A 14,665-nucleotide genomic window follows, 5' to 3' on the forward strand; every position below is an offset into this window, starting at 1 on the left:
GAAGGAGAGAGAATGGGAAGTTGAAACAGGTGGCCTCTGGTCTTGTTTCAAATGGGCTGAAGATTTAAAATGGCACATAAGTATGTGTCTCTGAACTTCCTCTGTATGCTTAAAAGACAGGAGGGTACAAGTTTGGTCTATTTACAACTTTCTTTTCAGAGCAGAATGGAAGAGAGAAGTCCCAGCAGGAACCTCCCCATCTGAACACAGAGAGGTTGTGCAGGGACATGTAGAGATCTGTCTCAGGCAACTCTGAGCTTTGATTCAAGTTCTAGATGTGACTAATTATATGAACTGCTCTTACGTTTTCCTGAAGAAAAAACTGGAGGCAAGATTGCTATTGAAAGGTTTTTCTCCATTTCCTCTCTTCTTTCTCACTTTGACTTCACTATAAATGATGTAGTTGAGTATGCCTGTTATTCAGAAAGGACTGAATATTACATTCTAATAATAAATGTATAGTAGGGTCTGTGATGGAAATCCTGGCTGAGATAAAGGAAGATTTCTCAGTGTGGCTTTGCAGGAAAAAAAAAAAAAAAATCTTTCGCACTTTCTGGAGAATCAGAAATAGGCAGCAGGGAAGAAATTGCGGTGGTTGTTTAAGTCTAGATTTCCCTCAGGAGAAGAAAAGTCAGTCTGGGAGACACTAAGGAATAAAGCAGAGAGAAGCTTGGGTCTCCAGCAAGCTCCATGGCTTTCTGAGAGTGGAAGTTGGATTTCATCCTTCCTAACCGAAGAAACAAGCTGGTCTGCTTTATTTGTATTGTAATGAAGCATAAGATTAGATGAGATTACATATGTGTACAGGCTTTCTTTTTTGTGAATGATTTTCTAATATCTTGCTTCATTTATTACTTCAGCAGACCAGTGTTACAAAAGCTGCTGGTCACAGGTTCCTGAAAGCAGCTGGCACAGAGGTAATTTCGGAGAGGCAGGGAGCGGGGTTCAGCCTCCGGTGGAATTGCACTTCTGGGTGTGCACTTAAGGAGCCTGGGAAGGAGCAAAGCTGCAATCAGCTCTGCAGCCTAGATAGTGATATTAACAAGTAATTAAAACTTGATTCCCTCCTCCATCTTCCCCTGCACTGTTTCTCACCTACCTTTAAAAATAACCTAAAAAATCGGTTATGAATATTAACCTTTCTGTTGCTACAGAGAAACGCAACATGCGGTGGTGGTTTAATAATTAAAATCAGGAAACTAAGAGCATAAGCACTCGAGGGAGTCAGCAGCAATAATGTTATTGAAACAGCCAATTTAAGAGTCAGAATTTCTCAAATAATTTAAATGTTAACTTTTAAGATGACCTATAAAAGATCAAACAACATATAAATCATCAGCAACTACACCAACTTTTTGCATAATTGGAAGTTTATAATCAGCCTGTTTCTCTGTCTCTCTGTGTTTGGAGAAACAGCAAAGCTTCATAAGCTCAGAAAGCTTCTTAAAGGTGGAGTACACAAATAAATGAGATTTGAGCACTTCAAGTTATATATATATATATACACACATATATATATATATTGCAGTCAAAAGAGATGAGGTGAGGAAAAAAAGATAAGTGATTAGATGCTGAGCTCTGTGCAGCCACAATTACGTTTTTACCTATAATCAGGCCTGCCCTAGTATAAAGGTAGTCTGAGTGTCTCTGTGTTGTATTATAGGCACTGGTATACTTGAACGAAAGCCGTTTAGGTTGTGTAAGTACTTCTGGGAATTGCTAGCCTTGTTCTAAAACTGTGGTTTGTTTATTTTTTAACCCAGACAATTTTTTTGTTCCATTTTTTGTTTTACTCTCATTTTTCTTCTGTCTCTCAGCTGTTGAGGAGAGCATCTTAGTCTGATCCCTGCTCGCATTCCCCCATAACGAATTGTTCTCCAAGCCCGTTCCTGCCTTTGTCCTTGGATCGGGCACCCAAGGCCCTTTAGACCTTGGGAAGATCTCCTGTGGGACGTGTGTGTCACACAGTGGGTTCTCAACAAAGCCAATTAGTCCACACAAAAAGTTATTTTAATCTTACTGCGTGCTTCTGGCTTGTGCAAAGTAAACATGAAAGACTGAGACAGGCTTTTTCTCTCTTCTAGCTCTGAAGCTGCATCCAGGATATTTCCTGGGGACAGCTCATAGAGCTGTTGTTGGTTTTCTTTCTTTTTCTTTTTTCTTTTTCTTTTTCTTTTTGTTTTAATCCCCAAATAGAGGCCATTATCAAAATAATATTCTTTTCTCTCATCAGTTTTCCAGCTGCTGCCTCTTTGAATACCTATTTGCACTGAAGGGCCACTAGATGTGCTTCAGAGGAAGCCTGCCGAAATTTCAGAACCCTGCTGCTTCTCAGTGAGGACAGACCACCCTCCCAGATATTGATCTCAATAATAGAGAGTTGCTATCATTAATAGTGACTAACAATGGGAAAGGCATTAAATCTCAGGGATCTAAAATTAAAAAGATGAGGAGTAAAGAGCTTTCATGCAGGGAATTTTATTCCACATATGTTAAACAAGGAATTCTTGTATCTTCTCCTGCAGTATCTTCTTCTGGGTACCCACAGAAACAAGGAAGCAGGGGAGCTAGTGTTTCCACAATGAAGCTCTGAAGTGTTTATGCATGTTAAAAAAAAATGTAGTAATCTTTGCCTTCACTAGAAGTGCAGAAAATTGCTTATTTGTCAGTTGAAAAGGTATCTCCTCTGCCTTTTCCCCTGTCCAAATGGTCTTGCTGTTGTCATATTGATTAAAAGTAACTATCCATTTTCTTACCTGAAGTCCCTATTACTAGAGAAATGAGGGGCAGCAGTGTGCAGTGTTTTGTCTGGAGCTTTTCTAATTGGGAGTCTGCCTGTGTGTTAGAGGTCCTTTTGATTTTCAGCACTCCAGGAAGCAAGTTTGATTTAAATCATAACCTTGGAATTAAAATGTGTATGTGTGTGGGGAAATGTTTTTTAAGTAGTTTGGGTTTTATAAGAATTTATAATGGCAAATAAAACCTTGAAGTTTGCATTTCTTTTTCCCTCTTCATCATTTGTGTGGTTAGTCTGCTGGTAAAAGTATTAAGGCTCCAAACTCTAGTCTTTCAAATTTAAAGCATGTTGTCTTTTCCCACTGCCATGCCATGCTTGTTAATTCTATATGTTGCAGTAGCACCCAAAAGCCAGTATCATGATCAAAACCTTGTAATGCACTTTGCTGTACAGCGAAATAGGAAGACAGTTTTTCCACTCTCCAGAGTCCCTGTCCTTCGCTATCTTTTGGAGGTAACTTAATACGTGTTTTACAATATTAACTATAGAGCTGTGTTCATATATCACCTCTCGTCCATCTCTCCCTTGACCAACCATCATTAACTGTTTGAACTCCTATGGTTATGAGAGCAAAGATGAGGTCTGAGGAAATGCTTAAATGAATAAAATAGTACAGTGTGAGAAAGAGATAGAAATGTGAATTTTTTAAACTTAATGGTAATTTAAAGAGAGCCTTGAATTCTCTCCACTACCTCCGTCCTGCTTCTAGGTGCCTCTGATTGCCCTGCCTTCATCTCTCTGCTCTCCCTTCTTTTCCTGCACTGCATAGTTTCTTCTCACCCTATTAGTCTGCTATACCCTCATTTGTATACAGTGTATTTTCCTTCCGTTTCCAGTACTAGGTATGTTTCTTCCCCTTGAGCACTTTCATTTCCCTCTCCATTGCTCCCCCCACTTGCCTGAGATTTTCAATCATCATTTCATAGCAGTGGTCTCTGAACCTCCCTATGCTCGCAATGCTGTACCTGCCATGGAAAGAAAAAAAACATTACTTGATTCATTTTAGAAATGATTTTACAATACGTCAAGATAAAAAGGCCTGGGGATATAAACAAGCTCAGAAATATTTCGAGATCAGGTAGACATAATTAGAACACAGACTGTTGATTAGATTGTTTCATTTTGCAACAATGCGAGTTTAATCATGTTGGAAATTGGTTACGGGATTTCTTGTGGAGATTAGATATTTCTATTGTGTTTTAGTCTCCTTTAATTACACAAATAAATACTGGTTGTTTACTTTTTTGGCTTTTTTCCTGTCAGCGTGCAGATGGTAACTAGGCCTGTTGTTCAGCAGCCACATTAAGTGTGACCAGCCTCCTTATGGCTCCTGCTGGAAGAGGTGAGGAGAGGTCGGTGCCCTTTTTCTTTCACGAGAGGATTACTCCATTACCTGCTTCCCGATTCCTCCCTCTCCCTGATCAAAGCCCTGTTCCCTTCTAATTGAAATCCCAGACACCAAAGTAGAAGTTACTGCGTCCAGTTCAGGCTATACAGAAGTGCCCTTCTTGAGCAAAAACACAAAAATAAAGACAGCATCTTGATGCCTGAATTGCCGAAGGTAAGTACAGGGCTCCATTGCAGTGTGACGCACAGAGGGAGGTCAGAGCTGAGCCTGGCTGTCGCAGTATATCCTTCCAGAGCAACATGGTGGTCTGTGGAGATGCCCCAGGTGCTGTATTCCTATGCCAATGTCATGACAGCACCTGAGTTTAAATGACCTTTCCTGCACTGTGCAGTGCTGTGGTGGCAGAGCCGGCCCCCAGCTCTTCTGCACCGGGCAATGCTCACATCTCTTCTCCTGTGCAGATGCATCCACACAGGTGCACCATGCCTCTTTATTTTTATTTACAGATATACACACACACATGTATACATATATACATATATGTAGTACCAGGCTGGTAAAAATACGTAAATAATTTCCACATGGTAAACAGCAGAAATATCTCAGCATTTTTCCTTCCCTTGGCCTCCAAGCCTGCAGCCTCACCAAAGTAAAAGAAGTTGCCTTCTTTCTTGGCAGTGTGTGTTAGCTCCCCGCTGGTTTCTGTGTTGCCCCTGCTATGTGTGGCACCGCTGACTCCGTGGGGAGGGGTAGCAGAGCTGTCAGTCCCCTGCCTTTGCCACCGCAGAACAGCACATGCGGCAACAGGAGATGGACAGTTTATGAAGGCAGACCTAGACTGCCATTCCGGCAGGTCAGGCTTTATACTATGGACACATCAAGGTCAAACTAGCTGAGATGTAAATACTTCTCCTAGGCTTCTGCATGCAGTGTGAGACCTTGTTGTCCTTCAATATGACAGAGGAAGTTTATGGGACTCCAGGAGACTGAATGCACCAAGCTGGGCCTGATACTCTTATGAGAAAATAAATTCATCTTTTTCCCGTTAGCCTCCCACCTTTTGAGCCTCTTTAGATCAGCTTCCCACACTGACCTAGTCAGATTATTCACGCGCTGCCTGGACTACCACCCTTGTACAGTTTATATGGCATCTACTCCACCCGTAGGCTCAGCAGATACCAATTCTATTCTTTACTAATATATTACATAATATATAATAACTACCTTCCCATAATTATTTCCTGATTGCAGATAACTTTTTTCCTTTTTTTTTCCTTTCTCCTTAGCTCCACCCTGATGTGTCAAATACATCTTCAGTGATGCAGGTCTGCAAGCAGTCTGCTTCAAAAATTGCAGGTACATATTATCTTGTGAGCAAGTGGCACAATTTCCAACATTAAAGTTTCTGTAACATTAAGAAATGGATAACCTAGTGTACAATTCCGTATAATTGAGGTTTAGGAACTCTGCACTTACCTGCAAGACTTGATTCTATAAAGTAAACTTTAAAAAATACTTTTAACATAACTTTTTTCCTGCAACAGATGTCTGTTAAACTTCAAGTGTAACAAGCAATCTTTCTGTATGCCACCCAGCATGCCACATAAAGGTGTAGGATATGTTAAAACCCAGTAGGTCTGTGTGTATATATCCAGACAGCAATATTGTCATCTTAAGCTTTTTTTTGCAGGGAAGGGAGAGTAGTATGACAGTGCCAAAGGTTTTTGTGTCTGTTTCCCCTGTGGATTGATTTTGAAAACTTAATTCTAATGTGTACACTGTTGTATTCGCCTTTTTGGAATAAGAGAATCTGTTCTTAAAAGCAGGTCAATACAGTGAGGAAACAAAGGGAAAATATTGAGAAAGAAATGGACAAATAAATCATGTGGTACTGAGAAGATAATGTTGATGAGAAGTCCAGAGAAACAGATGGTAGTGGAAAGATAAGGAGAGTATTCAAATATGCAAATTTGAAACATATAAGGACCTGTAGAGCAAATTAGAGGAGATTTTAATAATAAAATTCAAATTTTGATGAGTTATTTCAAGACATGAGTGGAGAACATGGTCCTCATAAGGACAGCTCTTATCATTTTTTCTATTAGACAGTGAATGTTCAGTCCTACTTCCTCAATTTTTCTTTTTAATTGAAGGTTTTCTTTGACAATACTGCATTCCTTGCAACCAAATCACTGTTCCCTTGGTCACCTATAGCTCCAAAAACATGATCAAAACTTTCTGTAGCTCACAAGCCTGTCTTTTACAAGTAGAGTCACCTCTCAGAAAGAGTGGTCTTAAATTCCTGGAGGAAATGCTTCATACAGTCAAATGGGCTTTGTGAACCAAAGAAAATAATGTGAGGTTCACAAAATCTCCAGCTTAACAAATTTTTCTCCACTCCCAGTTCACCTGGGGTTTGAAGAAACCAGTCAGGCAAAGCAGTTCAAATCTGATGCTGGGAAAACTGCAAAAATTTAACAAAAAAAGGAGAAGTATTTCTCTATGCCACAGTGAATACCAAAACATACTTGATAACACTGACTTAATGTAAGTGTGATAAACCAGGTTTTAACATAACATTCTATATTATCTCTTTGCATAATACCTAGTGATTCTTCGGCAGTGTAATCCATAAAGGCAAAATAATACATAAAAGATGCAGTACACAGAAGAGATTAATAGAGGACATACGTAGGTTTCCTTTTAAGGTCCATGCTGTGCCGTGAGAGGCAGCACATTCAGATACCAAGGAAAGACCCTTCTGTCCATCCACTAAGGTCAGGATGTCTCACCATCTCTGCAGTTTTGAAACTAAATTCTCATCAGTCTGAGTGATGTTTTGCCTAGGCCAAAATCAGCAGAATACAGAGTTTCAGGATCTCTGGGATTAATGTGTTTTTATTAACCCACCCATGCTTGGGTTAAAAGCACTGAGAGGTGTATGTTCTCTTGTAGGGTAAATTGTTTTCTTCTTAAGGTCTCAGTTACTTGAAACCCATTTCTTCATGAATTGAGTCTGGGTCATGGAAGTGACGGTGAGTGACCTGGTACCACCGCCTCTTCAGCTTCTCCTTCCAGCAATCTCTGGTCACAGTCTCACGATGTTGTCCAGGGACAAAAGTTTGGCGTGTAAGTGATCATGAAGGATGGTTTGTAGCATGAGAGCAGTTCCCTTAGAAGCAAGGAAGGCCCACTGTGGCCAAAGTGTTAAGAGAGGTTATTTACGTAGCCTATTTGGATGACGCACACTGCCTAGTGATCGCCTATCAGTCCTCTGTTCTGAGAGGTGGTTGCACTTTCTGAGCAGAAGTCAGGAAGCTAAAGAAGCTCTAAGTATCGTTCAACATTATTAAACAGCAATAACAATGTTCTGTGGTTCCACATCATTTTTAGTCCAGCAGTGTCAAAATGCATGACTATCATTAATTAAAGCACACCACATATCTCTGAGATACAAAATTGGCGTTCTTATTTTAGTGATGCAGATGATGAAGCAGAATGTGGTAATGTACCTGTCGTGAGGACAAATGCAGTAGGACTGTGGCAATGGCAGAAACATTAACAAGATTTTTCTGTTGTAATCAAAAGATGGCATTTCCAGCAGACCAAGAATTAGACTCCAGGCTGAGGGTGGATCTGGGAGGAAAGATGTACAATGATGATATGGATTCCTACTCCCTTGCCATAGGCTTAATGTTATTTAGTGATTGTTTTACAGTGGTGCCCCAGGGCTCTACTCCACTAGGCTCCTTGCACACAATTAAAAAAAAAGATAATCCTTATCCAAAAGCATAGGTTATAGACTGCACTTCATCTATTATCACTTTAAAATAACCAAGATTTCCCGGGGCGGGGGGATCAAGGAAAACTAAACTGAATATCCCTATTTCAGCCAGAACATTGCATTTGGGGATTGTTTCCAATGTTCTCACAAAGCAAGGAGATACAATATACTATATGTACCATTTATTAATAAGTGACATGAAGAAATACAAGAAAGTAGACTAATGATTTTGTCATTATCATCATCAGTCCATTCCAATCTTGTCTGCAATGCAAACTGTAAAGAAAAGAGAAGGTGAGATTAATGGGTTTTTTTATTTTACTTTTAAAAACTTTTTTCTTTTTTTTACATCTGAGGTAAATGTGCTGAACAGTAAATCCCAACCTGACAGATTTCATCAGGTCTCTGTATAACAAGCACTCTCTTTCAATCTTAAAATGTCACCACTGCGTAAACCTTTTCAATGTTCCCTCCTGTTCTCTAAACCCTTTATAAACCCATTATGATTTAAAAAAAGATTTTATTTCTCACAGCTACTGCATAGAGAAGGTAAAACCAATTTCTTCGTTTCCAGGATGTTGTAACCTGAGGTAGTTTCCAGAGTGCTTGAATTGAAACTTTTATGAAGAATATACACTCATTTGTCCCCTAACAAGAAAAAATGTGAAAGTATACATTGCTTAAGTTGCTAGAGATAAAAAATGCCCATAAATATGGTTGTGTTACTTTAAATATTTGAAGTATACTAAAGAAAGTAAATAACGCTACAATTTTCACTGCAGCAACCGACAGCTGGCTGGCTTTAAATCTTAGTGGAAACAACATTTCTGGATGCTCAGAGCCTCCACTGTTCCATTTCAGCTAAAGGCAGGATTACTTGAGCTGTATTATATCCTCCATCTCATTTTCAGCTCTATTGCACCAATTATGCAGCCTGGAGGCTTATAGAGGCTTATATTGAGTTTCAGATAGATATAAGAAAGTAGTCTATATTCTCTGTGATAAAAATAGTCATTAATTACTGAGACTTGTAAACCGCTTAGCATCCTTCTTAATGTGGTACGTCAGGCACTTTACTGCATTCTATACCTAATCACCAGAAAGAGAGGAGAAAAATACTTCATGAAGAATATGATCTTTCTTAGTTGGAATTGAATGCTGGAGTTAGAGAGATGTACAGAAAAGGCTTAGCCACTTCAGTATGAATTTGCTTTTCAAGGACTTCATTGTTCGTGCCTATAAAATCGATTAAATGTTGATGTTGAAGGCAGCCCCTTGTGCAGCGTTCGCCAATATAATCAAATGCCTTCCCTAATCTGCACAGTGACGTGATTGCATAGAAATAAAGCCGCCTTATCTAATTGGAAAAGATATTTTCAAGTAGGAGGGTGCCAGAGTGAACTAACAAAAGCCATTTTAGACTTCTTAAAAGGACAAGAACAACAGCAAAGACTTGTTAAATTTTATAGGCGTGCAAATAATGCACCAACCAGTCCAAATATGAAATGGCTAATTATCATTCATCTGTCTTGTGAGTTTTCATATGATGAAACACAACTGATCAACAATAATTTAAAAAACCCATTCAAATCTGTTTTTAAATCTCTAAACTTCATATTCTAAGTCAGCCAGAATAGACCAAGTGAGTGCTAAGTGAATAACTTCAGCTTTCATGGTTTGGTTTATTTTAAGAGCAAGGTACTCAGTCTGTTAAAGGAAAACTCATTTAACCTGTGTGTTTTTTAAACATTTATTTACCACCTAATTTTTCTTCATTTTGAAAAGTGTCCATTTGCAGTTTTTTCTTGATTCTCCTGAGATGGATGATTTAATTACAGAAGCAACTGGTTTTAGGTTTTTTATGGCTTCCATTACCATAGTATGTGCCTCTCTGCATAATTCATCCACATAAACACTTGCCTGTCTAGTTGGGAAACAATAGTCCTTCAACTCAGTCTGGAAACAGATACACAAGGAAACTGAAGATTTATCTACAATGTGGGATCAAGAAGTCCTGTGCTCCCGAATTACCTACCTCAGCTACACACCAAGTCTGCCTAAGGATGAGAGTTTGGCATGAGTCTTCCTATACCTCATGTGGTTTTGTGGTGAAGCCAGGTGAGGTCATGGCACTGGCGGGCAGCCAGGGGATCTCCTGCCAAGTCAGTGGCTGGAGGGTGGAGGGCACTGGGACTGTGGACTGCACCACAGCATGAAGCTGCCTCACCGTTTAGGGTAGGTACGAGAACATCTACATTGCATTCAGCTAACGCTTGTGTTTGTAGATGATAGCCTATGACAGTTTTGTTCAACTTCTCAGAAAAAAAATGTGATTTACCCAAGGGAATGTCCTGTGATTTTTACACTGAGAAGGAGAAGCACTGAGTTGTTAATCCCAATCTAGCGCCAGCTTCTCTATGGATAAATGGTGCTGGTGGAAATAATGGGATATAGATTAATATTGGCCCAATAAAATATAACATCAATCCTAAAAACTTTGTCTGGCTTGTGTCCTTAAATCACTATAGCTGCAAAAGCACTGCCAGAAGGTAAGTTTTTACAATAGCATTAGTTAATGAGGATTCACTAGCAATCCATTGGACTGAGTGAAAGTAGAACCAGACTCCAAAACAACAGTTAAGAGTAATATGTTTAGAAATACTAACTGAATCATAGCAGAGGTTTCATCTGTTCCAGAGCCGCAATAGACTGCAGCCATGGAGAATCATTAGCAGACTAGCATTCATTGCTCACTGCAAAGTCCTTCAGGAGCAAACCAAAAACAAAATCCAAAACTTCTCTGAGATATAAACTCTGGACAACTGAATTTAGGGGTAATTCCTTTGATCACCTTGGTGGAAGTAAGTGCTATTACTGAGCTACTGATTTAAAAAAAAAAAAAAAAAAAAAAAAAAGCAAAGCTGTACTAATGTTTATATATTATAACACCCCCGAAGAGCCCAATTGTGAAACTGTGAACTTAATTATATTTGGGACATGGACACACACCCCTCAGCTTCCAAAATAATGTTCCATCATTGACAAAAGGTAGTCTATTTTTTCACAATAGACTAATTTTAGAAAAAATTTCAAATTCGTCATCTCAGCCGGTTTTTCTAATATTTTCTTCTCACCTTCCTCCTCTTAACAACAATGACAAGACCAAATAGGGTCTTACTCATTTATTTCTGTATTTGTCCACGTCCGTTTAGGTTTGTACCTCTAATATGATAGAGAGATCTTGGTGATGGAGTATCCAAGTACTGCATGTGGCTCTTGAGCTTCTGTGAGCAGGTAGAGGTAGATTAATTCAGCCTTGCAATTTTGAAAAGTGTCATAAACACCACGGACCTGAAAAGAGGTAAGGTTTTTCAAATTATTTACTATTAATTATTTTTAGTGAAGAGTACACTTAGCACTGTAAAGATGCAAAGAAAATCTTATGCTGACTGAGAAAGGGATCTGCATGAATGACAATTTTTTATTTTCTCCAAGTATGTATTCTCATCTTTTAAATTTTATCCAGTGTTTTTCCTGACCTTCATATCTTTTGCTAGAAAACAATTACTATTCATGGCATTTTCCATCAGATTTGTTTGCTGTTACATATTGGTTCTAAAATTACAGGTCTCATCCAGTTTTAGCATTTTTTTTTCCTTGTCACTGATAGTATTACAGATTATGTCATGACTGTGCACCAAAAGTATTTGCAATGCTGCGGAAAGGAGAAATAGGCTTGTTAAAAAGTCACATCCTTATTTAATTATTTCATAATATTCCTTTATTTAATTTTAATAGGAAATGGGACAACCTGCAATGCAGATTTTTAGCTTTTATACACTAATTTACTCTTGATACTTTTTTCCCCAATTTACTGCAACAACATAATTGTACTGACTGCACTATAGTGAGTGAAAGATTAGGGTATGTAGCATTCCAATGTTTTTGACAGCCTGATGTATTGCAACTTGAAATGTACAAGTCCTTTCAGTGTTATTCTCTCTTGCTCATTAAAACTAAGAACAAGGTTTAGGAATCTGACACTACTTTTCCTGACTGCTTTTAAGAAAGAGCAGAAATAAGCTGTTTGCACTGGCGACAGAGATCCCATTCACATGTTCATACTTGTGACCTAAGGGCTAATTTCCTCTTTCATTTTCATTCTCATTTTCAATCTGAGACTGAAGGAAAATGAAGGTGGAGATGGTCAAGTGGCACCTCCAACACCTGTGAGATCAGATGACTTAGTATTCTCTGCTGACTACCAAGTAAGGGTAAAACCTGGCTCTGCGATTATTTCTGTGAGATGCTAGCCTAGGAGGAGGATTTACATGTCTTTGTGTCTGGTGAAGAGGAGAAGACCAAGTCCAATAATTTTTCTCCAATATGACCTTTGAGTGTGCTCCACAGTGCAACCTGGGCGCTCTGTAACCAGCTCAGCTGTTATGTGGCTCTTGACCGGTTTGCAAGATTTTTTTTTTTTTTCTGTAGAAATGCAAGGGCTAGGGAGAGAAAAGGGTTGGTGTACAACTGGATTCTTTCCTCAGAGGAGGGTTAGGATGTTGTGGAGTGAAAACTTCTATTTGGGGCCATGGAAGTCCCTTTAGAATTAGCCATCAGGATGCAATGAAACAGCATCCTTGATGGGGTTTCTGATAATGGGCTAAGTCCTCCACAAATGCTCAAAAAACAGGCAACTTGCTTCATAGCAAATCCTTTCCTCTGTTTATGGAAATACGTCTTGGGTTTTGGTAGAATTTAGAACACTTTCTGCCTTCCTCCCCATAATTCACCATGGATAACAGAGCAGGAAACTTCATACCAGAGAGAGGAATGGGTCATGCAGCATAAAAGTCAGTCCCGGAAAGAAAAGAATATTCCTGTCAAGTGTTTAAACACTATATGTGCTTTTAGTTCCTAAATGGGGAAAAGTAAGTGACAATAATTCTGCCATGCGCCTTAGGATCTCTGGGTTGACACTTGCCTTGTGTCACTCATATACCTCCACAGGCATAAAGATCTGATTAGGAGCACAGTAGTTCAGAACAGAGTGAAAGGTGGACTATCATTCCAGCAGATAAATGTCTCAATAAGTCAATCTGACTTTTGTACTTTGAGTTTAATATCTACTGTATACCAGCCAAACCAACCTTTTAGATTTAATAGAACAGTCTCTTGACTTTGTGAAAGTTGCAGTTCACTGGGCATTATTCCAAAAAGCATCTATTTCCAGTACTGAAATGACTTGCAGGATCTAAACCATGCTTTGCATCTCTGGTTTTCACTAAGATTACACTGTATCCATTACCCTATCAAAACTAAAGACAAAGTAGAAGTGGCTTTTCTCTCTCATTTAATCATCACTGTTAAGAGTTACGGTTATAAGGGCAGTGCTCAGTGGAAAATTTTGACATTATGGAGTACTGAGAGAACTGCCTGATCCTGACATGGGAGATTTTAAATAAATTGTCCTGTGAAAAACATAAGAAGCCAAAGTTGTCTGTCTACTGTGCCAGCTTAATATCTAGAAGCAAAATTAAGGTGTCTTTAAAAGGTTATGTCTTTTAATGAAGGTGCAGTATTTAGAGTCTAGTAAGGGATTATAGAGCTCAACAAACTAAATGGTAAAACTTCTTTGTTGTGAAATAAACAGAGCATTGTTGTAGCCCACCTGGAACAGAAATCTTTGTGTTTTCCCCTAAAGCTTGTGAATAGTTAGGCTTTAAGTTCAACTTAAAGCTGGGCAAATAATAGGAAAAATAAATCACAAATATTTGGAATTATTTGGAAAGTGAAACAGCTGGCCATGTTTTCCTGCTTTTTATGTTCATCTCTTCACAAATATTTGTATTCGTGTGAGCGAAATTTATTTGTACAAAAGTATATGAGAAATAGATTTTTAGGTTGTAAGCTGAAATCTGTTTCATAGTATACCAAATCCATTTCAGGTAAAAGTGAAAGTAATAGATTTTTGGTTTTCCAATTAAATTTGTCAGAAGGCACTTTCCTCTCTCTTCTCCTGTTCCCTCTCTCTTCCCTAGGTAAAACTCAGAGTAGGAATGGGCCATGATATTACAAAAAACTTCTTCACCGAAAGGGTTACCAACCATTGGAACAGGCTGCCCAGGGAAGTGGTTGAGTCTCCATCCCTGGAGGTATTTAAAAGACGGGTAGATGTGGCACTTAGGGACATGGTTTAGTGGTGAACTTGGCAGCGTTAGGTAAACAGTTGGACTCGATGATCTTAAGAGTCTTTTCCAACCTAAATGATTCTATGAAACCCAGTTCCTTGCTGTCCCAACTACTGCCATTACATATCTCCATATACCAATTCAATACTCCATATACCGATTCAATATCTCCAATAATGAGACATCTGTAATATGTTGCTTTTTAGAATAATCACAGAAAACTCTAGATCAGATATTTAACAGTCCCATTGTAAAAATTCTTTGATATCCTTCCCTAGGGTGACTTTTGATCCATCTTCATTGTGTTTTTTCTATATTATCTCGCTTTCTTTCTGTCTATTCATTATATATTTCTTCCCAACAAGAACTATCTTGATGGGCTGAGAAGGACCTGGTGTTAATAACAATTTGAATCTTGTCCTTGAATATCTAAACTAGAACAAGGACAATCTCTTTAAAGAAATTCCCACCCTCTTCCTGCACATCTCCCTGCCTTTGCTGGTTTATGCCACTTGTATGCAGGTGATATCTGCCAATGAATAAGT

This window comes from Nipponia nippon, unplaced genomic scaffold, assembly GCF_047370975.1.
Source record: "Nipponia nippon isolate SJK-2023a ecotype South Korea unplaced genomic scaffold, ASM4737097v1 scaffold_2, whole genome shotgun sequence".
In the NCBI taxonomy this organism is placed as follows: domain Eukaryota; kingdom Metazoa; phylum Chordata; class Aves; order Pelecaniformes; family Threskiornithidae; genus Nipponia; species Nipponia nippon.